At 44.4% G+C, this 20,582-nt stretch overlaps 1 protein-coding gene across 1 annotated transcript in view; it reads right to left on the reverse strand.

Annotated features, from left to right (window-relative positions):
• Positions 1-19,215, reverse strand: part of NTN3 (netrin 3) — a 108,236-nt gene extending 89,021 nt beyond the window's left edge. The window contains exon 1 of the mRNA XM_063314641.1: positions 19,122-19,215. The gene's annotated coding sequence lies outside the window, so the exon portion shown is untranslated. The remainder of the gene's footprint in view (positions 1-19,121) is intronic.
• Positions 19,216-20,582: the final 1,367 nt, after the last annotated feature.

Raw genomic sequence — 20,582 nt, forward strand, 5'->3', positions numbered from 1 at the left:
ACACACACACACCATATATACTGTGCATACATATATATTGTGGTGGTGGTGGTGAGAATAGGTGAGAAGTGGGTTAAGCCCACAACCATCTATCATTTCTCTACCTAAACTGCTCTTCCCCAACTCTGTTTTTCACTACATTTTAAAGCCCCTTTGGATCTCATTAAACACAAATAGACCTAACCACTAGGAACTAGAGTGGATGACTAACCTTCCTGATTTATTTCTTTAATGATGTATACCCTACCTTTCTCACATGAGATCATCTACATGGTTTAAAAGATACATAAGTCGTAGCATTTATTATAGGAAGAGAGCTGTGGTAGTCCCTGGTAGCAAAACGTCAGGAGCCAGGTAGCTTCTTTTCAGACTGACATTTTACTGAAAGGCACAAGCTTTTGGGAGCTGCAGCAAACTTGATGAGAAAGCCAGTAGTATCACTGTATTTTATAAACCCCAAGAGTGGCGGTTTAGGAATCAATAGACCTCACTTCATGGAGAACACTGGGTGAGTTCAAACCCTATAACGTACTTACTTATCCTGTAAAGTTATTTGAAGATTAAATGAGGTTGGCATGAGTTCATTTGCAGCTTCTCCAGAAGCTGAGTACAATAAAATCAGCTGTATCATTGAAGCAAGGCGAACATATCAACCCACACAACACAAAGGCACAACCATACCGTATTCTTGGCTCTAAAGCAATTAAAACACATAAATGATGCCATGTTCTGAAGGGCCGGTTTCTCCCATGATGTGATCCTGACCCATCATCCCAAACTCTGCAACAGAATTGATTTTACCCCCGTCTGCCCAATTTAGGTATTTATTAAACCAACTTATATAATTTGCCAGTGACTTGGAAGTGTCTCAGTACCTTCACATGCGGGAAGCAGGGCTGACAGCTTTCCTTGTAAGCATGCAAAAGTGGATAATTATGATCAAATCAAATCAAATTTATTTAAATACAGTCAGTGACCAGCCAGGTAAAAAAAGGAAAACTCAAAAACAGTGACCAAATGCAGCAAATATGATTTGATTTGATAATTATGAAGATGTTACTGGGTGGGGGAAACAAGAATTCTTACAATTATTATAATAATCTCATTAAATAAAGGTAAAGGTTTCCCTTGACATTAAGTCCAGTCGTGTCCGACTCTAGGGGGCGGTGCTCATCTCCGTTTCAAAGCCGAAGAGCTGGCGTTTGTCCGTAGACACTTCCGTGGTCATGTGGCCGGCATGACTACACGGAACGCCGTTACCTGCCTGCCGAAGCGGTACCTATTAATCGACTCACATTGGCATGTTTTCGAACTGTTAGGTTGGCAGGAGGTGGGACTAGCAACAGGAGCTCACCCCGTCACGCAGATTCGAACCGCCGACCTTCCAATCAGCAAGCTCGGCAGCTCAGTGGTTTAACCCGCAGCGCCACCGCATCCCCTATAATCTCATTATTCTGCAACAATACCAAATGGGCCTGTCTGGAACTTCTACATTTAGAAAACGTTATTTAAAAGCGGGAATAGAATAAAACCAATAACATTTTTTTCTTATTATTTTTGCAGCAAATCTTTCAAAATACTTTTGATGAGCCGTGTCTCCAGACCTCATGGAAATGACATTTCCCATGGAGGTCTTATGTTATTGATCCTAAGTCTTGTAATATAAACAGGCATACCTAATTTCCTTTGTATTTAGGTTAGCCCACACCCTACGCTAGATGGCCTGCATTTGGCTTAGCACACCCACGATTCCACATTGAATTGGCCACATCAATCAGAGGTGGGTCTGGAATTTCGGCACTGGGCCCAGAGTAGAGTTTTCATATTATTTTAATGGTTAAAGAGAGAAGTCCAAAACAAAGGAGTTTAGGTTAAACAGCAGCCATCTGCAGGGGAATTGGCCTCTCTCTCTCCCCTTATACCCTTTTATTTATTTATATATATATATATATATATATATATATATATATATATATAATTTATTTATTAGATTTTTTTTTATCCTGCCTTTATTATTTCTATAAATAATTCAAGGTGAGGAACATACCTAATACTCCTTCCTCCTCCTATTTCCCCCACAACAACAACTCTGTTACTCTTTTTACACTTTTTAAACAATTACTTTTGTTCATGGAGCTGATTGTATAAATGCTATCTATTGATTTCACTGCTTTGTTCATCAGGAAGAAATTTCACAAAGACAAATTTATTTTCTCCTTGGCCTGTTTTCTTTTTTCTTTTTGGCCAGGATTTCATTGGTGCAAAGCTAGCATATTTTTTGCAGGTGCAAAAGGATGGTGCTTTTAAGTGGTCAAAAAAGTCGTAAAGAGAAACAGTGGCTTGTAGACCACAGTCTTAACAATGAGCTACAATGGCCACAGATTATTTGAAGACATCCTTTTTAAAACAAAAAACAAAAACCTGTCCAGTTCAAGTCCAGTTTAAAGATAAAGAACACCTGAAAGGAGACACCAGGAGCTGTAACACTATTTGTCAACTAAGGGGTGTCTGCAAGGTGTGTTAAAGAAAGACAAGATAGTAACCAGTATGATCAAAGCTCTCTTTTTTATGTGGTTGCAATGCACACACACAAAATAAAATAAAATAAAAAACAGGTGGCACTTTGATCACATCTTTGTACGTGCCATCTTGACTCTTTGGACCTTACCCTGTGGACACTTATGGGACTAGGTAAACACAAAACCATCTGATCATAACATAGAGAAAAACACTGTCTTTCCATTTGAATTATGGCAATTATTTCTCAACATTTAATAATTATTGCAAGGATTTCTCAACGTTTCTCAACTACAAGTATTGACTGCTTCATTATAACTATGTTTAACCTGGAAACTGTGCTTAGATCCAGTAAAGCTAGATTTATTGGAACAAGTCAGGAACATCCCTCAAGCTTTTAACTCTAAGTTGACTAAGCCTGGATCTACTAACAATTTGAAGGTGACAGTTCAGCTGTTCACACTGAAAACTTGAAGTGGAAGAGGGACTTCAGAGATCGGTACTCACATATAAGGAGTTCAGTGCGTTGATAAGCAGCCCGATATCCTCTTCCAGATGTTTTGCAGTAGAAGTCCCAAGATACTAGCTAGTTTGGAGTAGTGGTTAAGGTGCTGGACTTAATTTGATTTGATTTGAACATATAGAATAGAATGGAATGGAATGGAATGGAATGGAATAGAATAGAATCTTAATTGATTTAGTCATTTGACTGTATCAAAAGTATAAAACCAATAGAAGTATACAAGTAAATGCAAAGAAAGCAATAGAACAAATTTGTAACAAATTGTCACCCCTACAGTTAACCCTACAGTTACCTATGTTTTATTGTAAAGAGTCCCTTTTCTGGTACAGTGATAAATTTGATGAATGAATGAATGAATGAATGAATGAATGAATGAATGAATGAATGAATAAATAGCCCCAACCTGATCTAAATAGTCTGTCCTCTTCTGGAGTTCCACTTGAAGAAAGACTGTGTATCTGCGGCACGCCAGCTGTTGAAGACACGGCACATATTCTATTTGATTGCAAACTATATTCTGCAGAAAGGACTGCTCACTTAAATTCTTGTTTAAAAACCCAAAAATACTGGGGCATCCAGGAGAAACTGTCTTACTTTTTTCAGGGAACAAACCTGTGTGTCACTAGTAAGATGGCACTCTTCATAACAAAGGCCATTTCAAAGAGGACAGACTATTTAGATCAGACTGGGGTTAACTGTAGGGGTGATGATTATGAATTTGTTCTATTGTTTTCTTTGCATTTACCTGTATACTTGTATTGGTTTTATACTTTTGATATGGTCAGATGACTAAATCAATACAATTTCTATTCGATTTGAACATAATTATCAATGTCTACATGCTTATGAGGAAAGCTGTCAGCCCTGCTTCCTCCATATGAAGACATTGAGACCCTTCCAAGTCATTGGCAAATTATATAAGTTGGTTTAATAAATACTTTATAGTAGATGAGCTTTTACAATACGCATAATTTTGTAATAGATTGGCTTCTACTATATCCCTTGAGCTTTGAAATCCCACATCTTTTCACCCTCCAGAAACAGAGAAGTGTATCTTTGTTCTATTACAGATTTTTACCCTGGAAATGCTAAAAACAACCATTGTTGGGAAATGCCAAATTTTGCAAGGCAGTCGAGCTATTGAAAAGGCTATTTGGCACGCAAGGTTCAGATCTGGGCCCTGTTTCTCAAGACATGGGCACCCATCAGCCATAAGAATGTGTACTGAGATAGTCCAGCAATTGCTGGGGAGTTAGCTGAAGTATCAAATCAGCCAGCATGCCAAGATATTTAAAAGGAGGAGAGTGAGTTTGTAGATGATTATTAATAAAAGATGACAAGGAGGACAATAACAGATCCATAAACAGTACTAGACTGGAGCAGCTCTGGGAGATTCCAGATGGGAAGAGTCATTTGCTGACCTTCCTCCATGCCCATAGATCAAGATTAAGTCTTCCAAGAACCTTTCTATCACTCTGGAAACAGAGGCCCTTAACCCTAGTTATTCCCTTTCTCCCTAGACACCAGGGAGGAAAAATTCAGCCTCCTGTAGGGTCTTACGTCCTTCTTTCTCCCAATTTGGGAATATTTTTTGCCTTATTTGGAACTGATATTGAAGATGAAATACACACACACACATTTATATATTCCACAGATCATTTCTCTCTCCCACCCACCCAAACATGGATATATATACAATGGTTTTATGTCCAGAAAAGGATGCTGGATAGTTACTTAATTTCTCTGCACATCCATTTTGCATGCTAAAAAAAAGGCACCTTTTTTTCAGCCTGGGGGAAAATACACCCTTGAGCTAAATTGTCCCTTTTTATAGTGGAGGGCACTGGGTTTGGGTGGGAGTCAAAACAAGGAAACAGGCAGAACAAAAGCTAAATTTGGATTAACTGAAAAATAAGCCAAATTACATTAGATAATGAATCCTCTCCAGGTTAGTTTGTAGTAGTATCTTCCTTCTCTCACACAAAGGAAAATGTGAGTGGCTACACGCAGCCCCGTAAACTCAAGATGGGCACCCCGGATTTAGCTTCAGACTTGATTTTGTTTCTCCTGATGGGTACAATGGTTGATGGAGATTCATGTTGCTACCAACATGAGCATCTCCGCTGGAGAAGTAAGCATCGATTCTTTGCAGAAGCAATTCCGAAATCCGGTGGGCTTGGAAATCCCATTTGCCATAAGAAAGGCGGTATGCCATCCCCCCTCTCTGCAACCCTATCTTTGTGGGTTAATTTATTTATTGCAGCTTTGTTGAACAACTTTAGGAATTTGTAAGCTTTGAGCGCTTGTAACTCTTGTCTGCAGTTGGACAAGTTTCGAAAGCTTTATTAACTCGCACTGCTTGCCAAAGTTTGGGCCTCAGGGCGAAGTCAGAAGGCATAAGACATCGCAATTTTATTGGAGCAGACCCAGGTCAGGTCATGGACTAGATGGGAAAATGGCTTGAAGTCCCGTATACAGTGTTTGAGTTTTATGGAAGAAAAGGAGGACACGATATACACCATAGAATTATAAATACGAACTCGAACAAACTTGTATTTTCCTAATTTGGGGTCATTTTTTTTTGTCGTGAATGTTGTTGGGCTTTAGAAGTTGTAAAAAGCAACTAGATACAAAATGTTGTATCTAGTTGCCAAAAAAAAAAAAAAAACCCTTGAAGGTCTTCTGTGGTTATAAAACCCACTGGCAAGATTTAAATTTTGGAGACGCAGTCGTTCAGAATGGAAATGTCATGCAGTATTCAAGCAATCCAGATTCACTGGATTTGTTTGAATCCTCCCCAGTTTCGACCTTCATGAAGAGGGTTTTGATTGATCTAATTTCTTCCCTGATTTGTTCCATTATTAAGAACCCCCGTAGTTTTTAACAACTACCAATTCTTAACCGTTTGAACGCAGACACTTGTCCATAGATCTCATATCAACAATGCTGATTAATGCATCAACGTTGGACACAACGGTTTTATATGAGTTTGTTGTGGAAATGGGGGTAAAAGGAGTAGCAATGACCACAGTCATGCACTTTGCACTGTTTGCACACACAGCCACCACCACACACTTGCCATACAACAGGCAGTACCAAAACAGGAGCCAATTTGCAGCCTTGGGTTTGATGCAACGTGAGTCCCTTTACCCTTCTTGCTTTTCTGAAACCCTATTTGACGTTGACTCTTTTCCCTCTTGAGCCCAGTACCAGCTATGGAACATCTCTGCCTTCATCCAATAAGCAGGATATGCCAAGAACTGAATTTAGCTCTGGACTTAGATAAAGCGATCCATGTGTCATTGGGGTAAACATGCATAAAACTGACAAATATCTAAAGGCAAAATGACAGATTCTAACAGACAGGAGAAACTGGCTCGGAGTAGTCAACATTCTGCAGTGGATGCTCGCTTTGCACAATCGTTCCCTGGATTTGAGCCCGCGTCTCTTCAAAGAAATCAATCTTGGGCAGCTGAAAAAAAATACCCCCAACTCAAACACTGTACAGCTGTTGCCAGTCCACGTAGACAGCGTTATACCAGATGTGCATGGCATTTGGATGTGATGGCACCAAAAAGAAACAGAAACTAATAGCAGACTTAAACCCTGTTCCCACAGCAGGGAACAACAGGAAGCTTAGTGTGTTGTGGGAACATCAAAAAGGGATTAGCTGACCTAGTTAACTAGCTCTAAGTGGGTTAGATTTATCCCCAGGCAGGCTCAGTCTTGCACAGAATTAAACAAGTGTCACCCAAGTCACTGGAACTCCAGACCCCAGTCAGTTGCCCCATTTTGCTGTCTCAGTCCTCCAAGAAAAGAGCTGGGGAGATAGAGCAGCTCAAAAGAACAAGATTCGCCATTCAGAACTGCTGATTGGCTTCAACCACAGAGCCAGGTCTGCTGCTGCTGGCTTGGCTAATTGGAAAAGGTCTGATGATGACATAAAACCTTGTCCTCACTCTCCTGATTGGAGGACTTATGGGATCACTCTCTGGAAAAGGAGAGTGGAGTGTGTATCCTTTAAATGGTGTAACTGGGTACTGCTAGAACTACCAGTAAGGAGATTTGCCTGGAATAGTAGCTGTTTGCGATAAGGAAGTTGTGGGCATCTGTCAGCCTTTCCAGGTAGACCAGACAGGAAACATGACCAGATGAGTTAATTCTACTTTTTTTTCAGGCTACATTAACAGAATCTTGCAAGTCTGAAAGTACAGATCTCCCATTGTGTCCTTTACAGCCTGAGAAACTAGGGAGGGTCCCTTCTGAGCCTCTTTCTCCACCCATTATACAGCTATGGGCTATGCTGTCTCTTATCTGACCATTCCCTAGGCAGCATCTCTTCACCCCATCTCTCAAGGTCTTTCTCACATACTCTTACGGAATCTACCTGTAATGGTTGATTCCTAGATTGATAGTTTCAGGAGACTGGAATGTAAACAGTGAACTGCAATCTTCTCTGACATCAGTGAAAGGACCAAACTCCTCAATGGATTATAGGAAGACCCTTAGAAAGAAAATAAGAAAATCTCCACCATAATGTACGTAAGCATGTATGAGTTCTAAATGGGAAAAAGTTCAGTTGCTGCGATTTTTGTTACCCCATCCTTTTCATTTCAAGCAATCCTGCTAAAGAGAACCCCGTGAGAATTATGCTTGGAAAAGAGTCACTTTCTGTTTCAGGCAGCTGCTGAAAAGGATGATGACACCACCACTGTGAAGGCACAGAAGTAAAAACTGATCAGAAGGATAAGAATATAGTCAAAAGAGACAAGCAAACTTTGTGGGTTGTAATCCAATTATGAAATCAGTGGGTGTAAGCATGCCTACCTTTAGGCTAGATTAGATCCCTTTCCAGAATGCTAATAGATGCACGAAGGACGTTACAAACACATTCAGGGCAAAAGAAATACAGTGATGGAAGAAATGGAACACATCACAGAGGACATTCCTTTTGTATCCAAGGTTAATACTGGCCAAAATGCCACTACCATATACAGAGAGTCCTTGACTTACAACCATTTGTTTAATGACCGTCCGAAGTTACGATGGCACTGAATAAAGTGACTTATGACTGGTCCTCATGCTTATGACCATCGCAGTGTCCCCATGGTCACATGACCAAAATTTGGGTGCTTGGCAACTGGCATGTATTTACAATGGTTGCAGTGTCCCGGGGTCACGTGACCACCATTTGCGACCTGCCCAGCCAGCTTCCGACAAGCAAAATCAATGAGGAAATGTGTGATTCACTTAACAACCACCACAAAAAAATGTCATAAAATCAGGTGCAGTCAGGTGATGCCTCACTTAATGACCACACCACTTAACAACACATTTTCCAGTCCTTACTGTGGTAAGTCGAGGACAACCTGTACTGCAAACCCCAGGAGGGATCCTTTGTCTAGCTAGCTGGTGAGACAGATTTGCTAGTTGGATAGCCTAGCCACAATCAACTACAGTCCATGTTGGCATGGAGAGAAAAGAGGAAACAGAAGTGGTTGGGCCAAATTGTAGAAAATCTAGGAAGCAAAGCAGGGACAAGGTTAGGCATGAAACCTCTGAAACAGACAAGGATGTACCTTGGGCCACACGAAGCTTGATAAGGAAGTCAGGAGAGAATGGAGGGAAGATAAAAGTCCATAAAAATATTTTGGCTCACCAAGGCCAAAGCCACTCACATGGTTCAAGACATTGAGCCATTGTCCATCTTTTCAAAAGTCTACAGTTCAAAGTCTACAGTTTAACTCTAACTATGGATATTGGACCTGAAATAAATATTTGAATCCAGCTTATTGGCAGAAAAGGTTCCTAGGTGGTAAGGAAACATATATTTTAAAGTTAAATCTTCCCCAAAGGTCAGGAAGATCAGAATGAGGGCAGCAGTGATCAAGAGGGCATTTGAGCAAGGAGGGAACCAATTTATTATTTTTTTACCTGAGATGAATGTCTCAGATCCAGTTAGTAGCTTTTAGGCAAAGCCTTTTAATGTATTAATACAACAGGTTGAATTGTGATCTCACTTTTGTTTCAAAGGTAGGTTAGAGCATGTCTTCTCTTCCTTTAGCCTCCCTCTCTAAGGCTCAAAGCACTGCACCAGGATTAGAACCTCTGCCGATTTCTGGAATAGGCAGGTTTAATTAGCATGTTCTGTGTGACCCTAGTGACAAAGCTGGACCTATTGGCATGGGGCTGTTTATAGCATCTGCCAGTATCCTATGCTCAGTGGGCCTGGTTCAGTTGCTTAAGCGCAACTCACCCTGTTCCTTCAGCTGAGGCTATCAACCCCTATCTTTGGCTCATGCCCCAGGGTGCAATCAGTCTGGTGCAGTATCACTCAGAACTCAACCTGTGGGTTGCAGACCCTGAGCTGAATTAACGTCAGGTGCGGCCTGTCCTGGAGCGCCAGTTTGGTGTGGTGGTTAAGGCACCAGGCTAGAAACTGGGAGACTGGGAACTGTAGTCCCGCTTTAGGCACAAAGCCAGCTGGGTGACCTCGGGCCAGTCCGTCTTGCTCAGCCCTAGGAAGGAGGCAATGGCAAACCACTTCTGAAAAACCTTGCCAAGAAAATTGCAGGTTTTGAGAGCCAGTGTGGTGCAGAGATCAAGGCACCAGGCTAGAAACCGGGAGACTGGGAGTTCTAGTCCCACTTTAGGCACAAAGCCAGCTGGGTGGCCTTGGGCCAGTCCATCTCACTCAGCCCTAGGAAGGAGGCAATGGCAAACCACTTCTGAAAAACCTTGCCAAGAAAAAACTACAGAGACTTGTCCTGGCAATTGTGAGGAGTCAACAATGACTTGAAGGTGTGCACACACACACATACACACACCTGCCTCTCCTGCAGGGCAAGAGGAAAATTAGCATCTCATGGAGGGAGGGGATTGAGAAGACAGACTTTCGACATTTCCAAATGCAATGGGAGGACATTAGAATGAACTCCAAAGGTCTTTATCATGAAATTTTTTCTTCACTGAAGTCCCAGTCCAGTGGTGGATCCCATTTCTCTCCACAGGAGAAGCCCCAGGCTGAGTCACAAGCCATGCTCTTTGGCTCCCTATTTCCGCAGCAGCATGGCTCAGGCATGTACAAACTCAACACCCTGCTCATCCCACGCAAACCACAATAGCTGTCATGAATCCGGGGGCCCTACTGACTCAAGTTTGGCTCACCAGATTCCTAGGCCAAAACCACCTCCATATATGGCACCCAGAGATATGACTTATCTGCACTCTGCAATGGTTCACCCTCCTTTGATGTCTGGTTTGATCACCCTGGTGCACTGCATCTTCATGTTTCCCAGTGTGTAAATATAGGTTGGTTGGAGTGCACGGAAATGGAATGGGTTACTCCATGTTGGCAAAGGGAACTAGCACTCAGACCTTGCTCATTGTCCAAGGACATAGTCTGCTAGAACAACCAACCAAAATAATAAGGGGCCTGGAAAGAAAAACTTGCAGGGAATGGTTGGAAGCTTTGGATATGTTTGGCCTGGAGTACAGCAGACTGCAAGGAGACCCAATAGCTGTCTTCAGTTATGAGAAGGGCCATCATGTAGCAGGTGGAGCAGAATTGTTCATAGTTGCTCCAGAAGACAGGACACAAAGCAGTGGGTTTAAATTATAAGGTTGGACAGGAAGAACTTTCTGACCCTACTTCTGTTAGGCAGGAGGTGGTGGATAATCCTTCCCTGGAGGTGTTTAAGCAAAGGCTGGATGACCATCTGTCAGGGATGCTAGAGTTGTGGATTCCTGCAATGGTCTAGAGCAGGGTTTCTCAACCTTGGCAAGTTTTGGATGTATGGACTTCAACTCCCAGCTGGGAGGCCATGAGTTCTGGTCCTGCCTAAGGCATTAACGACAGTGGGGTGATTGTGGGCCGGTTGCTCTATTGCAACCCAAGAGCCACTTTGGTCCAGAGGTTAAGGTGCTAGACTAGGAGCAGAGAAATCTGAGTTCTTGTCTTGCCTTGGACATGAAGCCAACTGGGTAACTTTGGCCCAGTTCTTCTCTCTCAGTCCTAGGAAGGAGGGAAGGGCAAACCACTTCTGAAAACCCTTGTCAAGAAAACGGCAAGGAATCATCATCAGCAGCAGTATCATCATCCAGTTGGGTGTAGAGGTCAAGGCACCAGGCTAGAAACCAGGAGCTCTACCTTAGGCATCAAGCCAGCTGGGTGACTTTGGGCCAATCCCTTTCTCTCAACCCTGGGAAGAAGACGACAAGGGCCAACCACTTCTGAAAAAAAATTACCAAGAAAATTGCGCAGACTTGTTCCTGCAACCACCGGCAGTCAGGGTTGACTTGCTGGACCATAACAACAACAATACCCTAACAGAGAAGTTATGAGCAAAGCTTGTTCTCCAAAACAGGCTCCTTTAACAGGAGGCCATTCTTCTGACACTGAGGTCCCCAAGCCTTTTCCATGCTTTAAAAGATAAGGAATCCAGAAACCATGCCCAGGAATTCTGCAAAAAACAAACCCCCGAGAGCAGTAGCAAAGAAAAAGATAAAGGAGAAAATGTCACTGCCCTTTATTCTCTACAGTCCCATAGACAAGGTCATCTTGGACTTGAGACACAACTTTCCAAAGGTTGTGTATCAGAGTTAAGCTAGTTTGTGGACTGAACTGTCTAGCAGCGAGTGTGGGGGTGAAGCACAGTGCCAAAAGCAGCGGTCTGCTCTGCGATGCACCAGCCACAAGCCTTTTGCTAATGCTTAATAGCATCCAGCTCGCTGCTTTGCAAGACTTTAATCCCAGCCTAGTCATCCTAAACCCCTTCACACATTCCTGCTGCATTGTTTGGCTGCCTCACATGTTCTTGAAAAGGGCCCTCGGTATGCAAAGAGCTTTATTATCCCTGATCTGAATCCCACACGGAGCGGCTGTGTGTGTGGGTTCGTGTTCAGCACAGCTTCTGTTGTTCCTGTTTTGCCTGATCCCATCTTGGAAGACTGCCATCCGCTTTCTCCAAAGACATTGTCACCGTGTTGTGAATTGTGGGGATAGCTTGATGGAAAACTCTGAAGCTCTGGTCTTTTAAACACCGAGCTGTTTTTTTACTGGTCGATCCCAATCCTGGGCTGATCACAGTAGATTTTGCCTCTGCCTGAAATTCAAAGCTTTTACATTGGGCCTGAACGCCCACCAAGAACATGATAAGGAGCCAGAGAGATCTCAAAGCAAGCTTAGGCTTTAGCAAGCTGGCATTGCAGTGCTGGCACATTGCTCCCAAATGCCAAGTTTGACCATACACCAACCCGAACAGTGTCTGACTTAAAAACTGGGCAGGTGGGGAGGGATGCAGAATAGAATGTAGAGAATGGGGGTTCTCCTTCATAACTCCCCCCACTGTGGGAGATGGGAGGCGATATAAATTTAATAAACAGACAAATATATAACTCGGCCTATGTTTTCCTCGTGGCTGTGCCAGTATACATGGTTCGTCCACTATTAGCAGATGCTTACTCTCTGTTAAACTTAAGGAACACAAATATGCAGGATCTGGTTACTTTCTCTAGACTGCTGAGGTCCTTTTCAAAAATTTAAGGATTCTTGGGACATCTGGAAGAAACGGTCCCATTTTTTGCAGGGAACGGGCCGGCATCTGATCAAGAGGACTGCCTTTTGTATCAAAAACTATCCCAAAGAGGATGGAATATTTTGAACAGATTGGAGATGATTGCAGGCTGATGACATTTTGTGAATGAAGTTGACGTAGATTTTTCTCTTTCTTTCTTATCCGTGATGTTATGTTTTCTCCTCCTTAGTCAGTATTGTTTTATTGCTTGCTGATATGGCCAATAACTTGTCTGAAAAATGCTTGTTCTAGGTACTAGATGAGTAGGGTGCAATGGAGTATATCCAGATTTATGGCTGTGGCGCTTTTTAAAAAGAAGTTCCCAGATAGTAAGGGGAGATCTCTTTTAAAGCCAATCCTTCCCTGGTTTTCCCAGTGGTCAGGACTGTTCATGTCTGCACAAATGTTGGTAAAACAACTTCCGAAGCATTTTCAGCCAGCAGGTGCAGTTTGCAATCTGTTTCTCATATTTTTCTTCTTGTTGAGTTGCCAGTAATAGGGGGGGGGGGGCTGGGGGGGAATGTTTAATTGCTTAATTATTATTTATTTATTTTAAAATATATAGCCGTCCATCTCACAACCAAGTGACTCTGGGTGGCGTACAAAAAACCTAAAAACAATCAATCAGTACATTAAAAGATATAAAAAAACCAAACTGAAACATTTAAAAGATAAATCTCCTGAATTTCCACTTGTTAATTCCCAAGTAAAACCCTGTTCAGGACAAGGTCTTCTGGTGACTTCAATGAATGAGAAATGAGGAACTATCGCAACAAACCTGGATGATAAGGCAGCTCAAAACTAATAATAATAATAATAACAACAACAACAATAATAACAATAATAATAATAATAATTTATTAAATTATGTGGGTATGAGGAATAGAAATTCACAAAGCACGTTTATGGCGTTCATTGGCGGAACCCAACTGCCAGAATCCATAAAGATCTCCAGAAGTTTAGACAGCTGCTGGGGAGTCAGTAGGCTGTGGTCAAAAAAGTCAAGATGGTGGCTGGAAATGAGGCTCCACCTATTTATCATGTGCTTTGCATTGAGAGTTGCCTTCTCAAGCCACTCTTGGAGATGTTGGCACACAGTTGCCCCAACTTTGCCAAGAAACTACAGCTATTCCTTACACCTCCCTTCACCATTTCGAAATAGGTGGAGAATTTGTGAAACATTATTCTTTGCTCAGCCCTTGGGGGAAAAACAACCAGTCTCACAACTTGGGACAGGAAATGGCCTCTCCTCTAGAATCCAAGGGTTGGCCATTTCCAGCCAAGGGGGTCCTCGACAGCAGAAAGCAAGCCTCTTGCCTCCCATTAAATGGACAAAGGGCGCCCATGAGGTGCCAACCAAGAAGGAGGAAGACAAGAATCAGTGACTCATAACTCCTACAGGGGCTGTTCTGGCTGACACATGCTATGACAGCAAACCCAACCTATTTATTTGCGTTCATCTCACACTTTTTCTGTAGGAACTCAAGGCAACATATACAGGGGTTTCCATCCCTGATATTCCCTCAGCAACAACCCAGTGTGGTGGGCTGGGCTGGGCCAGGCTGAGACCCAAAGACTGGCTTAAAGTCTCCCATGGTTCAGTGAAGATGTGAACCTGAGATTCTCTAGTCCAAGTCCAACTTCTTTGCTACCCTACATTAAACTATCAGGTGGATTCTGGTTAAGGGATTCATGCCAATCTTACTTGTGAGCTGAATGTGTGACCTTGGCCCCCTTAGGAAAAGATGACCCTGCTATTAGGCATAAAAAGAGAGTTCCCATCAAGAGGCAGATGCTAGAAATGGCTGGGAGATATTCAAGGAGATTTCCAGGTGGCGTGCTTGCTGCTGGGTCTACATTATCTTGGAGGCCTTCCAGACAATGCAGGATCCTGGCTTGTCATTCAAGCGATGTCAAAAAAAAGCGTCCTCTCACCAATGTTGCACATGGAAGAGGAGGGGGTGCCCTTTTGCTCTCGGCCTGGCCATGGGCATCTGCAGGATGGTCAGTACAATTGAGATGGTGCCCACCATGGTCATGCTCAAGGAGAGATTCCAAAGAAACAAAGATTTGTGGATCTGTAGGCACATAGGGCAGCAAAAGAGAGCCAGTTTGGTGTTGTGGTGAAGGCTTCAGGCTAGAAACTGGGAGACTGTGAGTTCTAGTCCTGCCTTAGGCACAAAGCCAGCTGGGTGACACTGGGCCAGTCACTCTCTCAGCCCTGGGAAGGAGGCAATGGCAAACCACTTCTGAAAAACCTTGCCTAGAAAACAGCAGGGACTTGTCCAGGTGGTCTCTGAGAACTGGACAAGATTGAATGGATTAAAAAAAGAGGGGGGGCAGCAAAATGGAAGAAGCTAACGAAGCAGAGCTTACAACAAAGGGGTCACTTTTCTTCAGGGTAGGGCTGCACATCTGGGTGGTCCAAGGGCCACAGTGGGTGGGGCAATTGTGCAATGTGGGCGGGGCTACAAGACCCACACGGATGGGGCCAGGATTTTCTGCTTTAGTCCCCAGGATGGTGTTAGGGAGAGAGAAAGATGTAGTTTCCTTTTTAATTGTGCCAAGGCTATTTGAAAGCCGACGTTGCCTGGCTTTAAAGTTACAAGTTTCTGATTTTCAGCAATGATGCCTCTGAAATTTGATGGTTTAGTTTAAGGAGGCCTGGGGAGGGGAGGGGAGGGGAGGTAGAGCAGGCTGAGGCCACAGATTACCCATCCCTATTTTAGGATGCTCCACATTATTATGACCAAGTCTTCACCTAAGTCTCAAGGAAGAGATGTTCCTTTCCAACCCAGAAGGATGCAGCACATTTTTGGTCGTAGCACCCCGGCTTACTTGCCAGCATGTTCACGCATTTCAGAATTGGGAAAACGAGAGAGCTGCTTCACAACTGAGACAAACAGGCGGCAGCCGTGGCTGTGAGACAGATGGAATTGAGTTTTGGAAACAGGCACTAAGTGCAGGATTTGAAATATTAAGCAGAAAGGTGAGGCTGAACTGAAGCCGAGCGGTGCATCCCTCTGCCATTCTGGAAACCGGTAGTCGCTCTGGCATAGTTTGAATAAGCACCCTCTAAAATAGTCTTCTGCAGCTTCTGCCCCCCTCCAGACCTATCTGACTCCATAATTCCCAGCTAGCATAGGACGGCTGGGGATTATGGGAGCTGACCTCCCAGACGGCTGGAAGGCACCGAGCAAAGGAAATCTGTTCTAAAGACTCACTTCCCTTGCTAAACTGTTTTAGAAGGAAGAACAAATGGAACAATTTACGAAAGGATGGCTGTTTAGAAGGATTTGGCACCCAGGCCAGGTTCAATGCCAGGCTTTCTGCTCTGAAAATCTTGCCAGTGGCGCTAATTATCGTTTTGCGGAATAATGTGCTCTGCACATTGATGTGCATGGAAGACATACAGAGACAGGACATCCTCTATGAAACAGCCCTGAACCTATTTGGCAGGGCAGAATTGTCTGATATTTTATAGGACTAGTGTGAGAATTTCTAATGCCCTAGAATGGGCAGAAGCTCAAAAGAATACAGGTAGGTCCTTGCTTAACAATCATTCGTTTAGTGATGGTTTGGACTTACGAAGGTGCTGAAAAAACTGACTTATGACCAGTTCTCACACTTACAACCATTGTAGCATCCCCACGGTCACATGATCACAATTTGGGTGCTTGGCAACCAGTTCGCATTTATGACCATTGCAGCGTCTCGTGGTCATGCGATCACCATTTTCAACCTTCCCAGCCAGGTTCCGGCAAGCAAAATCAATGGGGAACCACATGATTCACTTAACGACCATGTGGTTTACTTAATGCCTGCTGTGATTTGCTTAATAACCACCGCAGAAAAAGGTAGTAAATCGGGTCAGATTCATTTAATGATTGCCTTGCTTAGCAACCAAAATTCCAGTCCCAATTGTGGTTGTTAAGTGAGGACTACCTGTAGCACATGCTTTCATGCAAAATATCCTAGATTTACTTCCCAGCATGTTCAGGTAGGAACTGGGGAAAAGGTGGGTCTGAAATCTGGGACAGCTGATGCTCACCAGCATTGACCATTCAAACCTTGGAAGTGGGAGTCTGTAATTAGGCAGTTCTTAGCAAAGACCCTCCATTTCTGTTTGGTGAATTAGCATTTCATTCCCTTCCCACCTTGCATCTTGTAAAGATCACAAAGAACTCTGCGAGAACTACAGACTTGTTTCTTCTACAAGATGAAAGGTTGGGGGAATGAGTGCAAGCCCCTGCCAGAGAGGAAGATCCAGAGCAGCAGACCTGGAAGCCACTGAAAAGATGCCTCATTTTGATGTGGAATGACCTGATGCATGAGACCTGAATGCTCACCACTGCACCTGCATTCCCCTCTGGGCACATTGGCAGAGAACTGTCTCCCTGCCCACTCCAACAGTTAATCTGGATACAAAAGAGAGATGTGTGTTAGGAGCAAGTCCCTGGTTTTGTCAGCAAAATGCTGGCAGGTCCCCTTACTCCTTCCCCACATGGAAATTTCATTTATTTGTCTAGGAAAACTAATGCCTCCTAGTTTAACATTTCATTTCAGCTTGAATCTTAAAGCACTTTCCTTCAGGACTGAATGATTCTTGAAAACATTCTGGGAAATGAGAGATATGCATCCCTTGCATTATTATTGGTTTTGTTTTTTTAAAAAAAACAATCTTGCTATGATATCTGTGGAGCCCAAAGAGCTTGGATAGATTAATTTAGTTGTGAATGATGAACGAAGGGGGCAGACAGGTTGCTGGATGGAAGGCGCTGTAAACTAGAGACACTTAAAACGACGACGACAACAAATCAGTGCATCTATATTCCAGGAAACAGGGCTGGGAAAGTGAAAGTGTTAAGCAATGGAGAGAAGAGAAGGCTCCCCAACCAGTAGCCTCTGATCAAAAAGGGCCCTGAAAAACAGGAAATGTGTTCCAAATATTAGGACTTGGGATCCACAGCTGGAGACTCTTTAGAGCAGCTCCCCCCAGCCTGGTGGGCTGCAGATGTGTTGAGAAAAAACCTGTCAGGCCGTCTGGCCCATACTGAAGTCTGGGAGCTGTCAACTCAACACTTTGGATGTCTAGCAGGTTGGAAGATCATCCTTGGTGTTTGACCCAGAAGTACCATGTTGCACTCTATGCCCAAGTCTGTCTCCAACAAGATAAAAGGGGTAAGAGCTCTGGCTAAGGAACCCTTGCCAAGCCCAATAAGAAGGACCTTCTGGGTTGACCTCTCAATCCTGCTGAAGAAATAGAGGTGGCTGTTGTCAAGGGCAAGGGGGCGTTCCCTGACCCTGCTCATTGGACTTGTTTCCAGGAGGAGAGATCTAGGGAGATGTTTGCATTGGATCACTTGGGGCACAGGCCTTCGTTCCAGATGTGCAAGCTGGAGACATCCTTTTCAAAAGCATCTGGCATCTCTGATAGAAATGCCACACATGTGGCCAGCGATGCAGTGCGCGACAGGGTGAGCGCACATATGCACGCCATCTGCAAAATCTCTGCTTGGGATGCTTATAAAATTTTCCCCCAGCCCCTCACCAGTCTTAAACATCTCCTGTTGAGAGCTGGGATGTGGTTCTCCTCCGAGCCATAAACTCGCTGCTCCAGCTTTTTATAACCAATTCCTCTCTCTCCTGTCTTCAGGATTTCATTTTGGAACAGCACAGCCCACCACACCACACAGCTTTGCTGGCCTGACATGAAATATATGTCCTTCCAACCAAGGGTCAGATCAATGATGTTGGAAGACAAAGTGTTTAAACTGCCAATGTGCTCTATAATGCTAAGACTCTTAGTTGCCCACACACAAGCCCTGTCTGAGGGACCCTAACAGCCAGCGCGGGCTGCATCCTATAGAAAGTCTTCTAAAAGCTCCATCCTTTCACTCAAACTCTGAGATGAAGCAGTGAAAGGATTAAATGGGAAATAAAGAGAAGGGGAAGACACAAGAGAGTTTTTTTTTAAAAGGATGGAAATGGGGGGGGGGAATTAACCCCCCATTAAATAGTAATTCTCTTTAACTGACAGTGAAGAGGTGCATATAGAAGTTGCTTAATCCAAGTTACAACCACAACAATAATAATCTTCCACTTGTCCATAAACAGGAGTAATAATTAGTAATAATAATACGGGGGTCTTCCACTTGCCTATAAACAGGAATTAATAATAATAATAATAATAGGATTTTCTACTTGTCTATGAACAAGAATAATAACAATAGGATCTCCCACTTGTCTATGAACAGGAATAATAATAATAATAATAATAATAATAATAATAATAATAATAGGGGGATCTTCCACTTGATAAACAGGAATAACGATAATAACAGAAAGGGATTTTCCACTTGCCTATAAACCGGGCTTTAAAAGCGGGCCAAAAGAAGTTTGGAAGCGCTGGGGGATGGGGGGGGCGGGCAGAGGGCCCCCGACTTGCCCCCTTGGCGAAGGACCCGCTCCGGGTTTCTCCGGGACAGAGAGAAAGGCCGACTCACCGCGAGGAAAGCGCAGGTAGGACGCCCGCCGGGAGATGTCAGACGTCGCCCCGGCCGGAGCCTGATCAGAGCTTCGCACTCCGGGAAGCGGAGCAGCCGCAGCCGCTCGTAGGTGCGCGCTGGTTGTGGAGCCGGGCAGGGAGGAGGAGAAAGAGAAAAAGTCCCCCCTCCGAGAAAGAGCGAATAGAGACACGCCAAAACAGCTGCTGCTGCTGCTGCCGCGAAACGGGACGCCCCCGTCTCTTGGGTCCCTGGCACTGTGGCCGAGGCTCCCCGATGCCTCCCACTCCCCCTCTCTCGCCAGCCCTCTCCCCCCCGCACCCCCGAACGGCTCAGCGCGCAGAGCTGCCTGGCTGGGAGGAACCGAGCAGAGGAAGGGAAGGGGTGGGGGGGACAAAACGGGGGGGAGAGAAATCCAGCAGTGGAGAAACTGAGCCCCGGCGGGCTGCTTTTAAGTGAAGGATTTGGGGAGGGGGGGGAAGGTTCAATAAATCCAAGGGTTGAAAAGACGGCGGAGCGGGGGGGGGCGGGGGGGGGAACGTCAATTCCCCGAGGAAAATGAGAAGCAGATTTCGAGACATTTAATCACATTCAGGGATATGGGGATGTGTGTGCGCGCGCGTGTAAGGCGGAGGGCGGCCAGCCCTGCGCTCGGCTCGGATATTTGTCTCTCTTCCGCTTTCTTTTTTTCTGGCTTTTGTCGTTTTTCAAAGGGACCGGCTAGTTTCTGCCCCCTTCCCCGTCCCTCGTCCCCCCCACCCCGACAAAGCGGAGCTCCAAAAGGGCCAGGAGAGGAGAGGAAAAGAGGAGGCGAAGTTAGAAAGCGCGGATCCGAAACCGAGCTAGCCTAGCCAGGATGGGGGAAAAGCCATGGGGGGGGGGGGAGTTTAAAGGCACTCACTAGCATTTTCCGAGGGAAAGTGGGTTTCGGGAATGGGGAGGGAGGAAAGGGTTATCAGGCTCGGCTGAACCTCCGACTTTCTGGAAATGCAAAGTGGTGGAGACAGGAAACTTTTATTATTAGTTCTCTCCCCCGCCACACCCCGCTTGTACCTTCACAGGCCGTTGGGTTGCTGGAGGTTTTAGGAAATTGAAAAAGGAGGGGTGTATTTTCAGGAGTTTCACCTCCAAGGTAGGCAGGTATGGAGGGGAAATGCCTGCTGTGTTGGGGGAGGGGGGCTGGGTGACCCCTGTCATTTCCCCCACCCCCCTTTGCAACAGAGCCAAGGGCCACACCTGTGGAACTGGCTGGTGGAGACATAGTTCTGTGACTATTTTTTTTTTTTTGATCTGTTCAATCGTGTCTGATTCTTGGAGACTGCTGGAGAAGTCCCTGCAGTTTTCTTGGTAAGTTTTTCAGAAGTGGCTTGCCATTGCTTTCTTCCTAGGGCTGAGAGAGTGTGACTGGCCCAAGGTCACCCAGCTGGCTTTGTGTTCAAGGCAGGAGTAGAACTCATGGTC

The sequence above is a fragment of the Candoia aspera genome, chromosome 14, assembly GCF_035149785.1.
Source record: "Candoia aspera isolate rCanAsp1 chromosome 14, rCanAsp1.hap2, whole genome shotgun sequence".
Lineage (NCBI taxonomy): Eukaryota > Metazoa > Chordata > Lepidosauria > Squamata > Boidae > Candoia > Candoia aspera.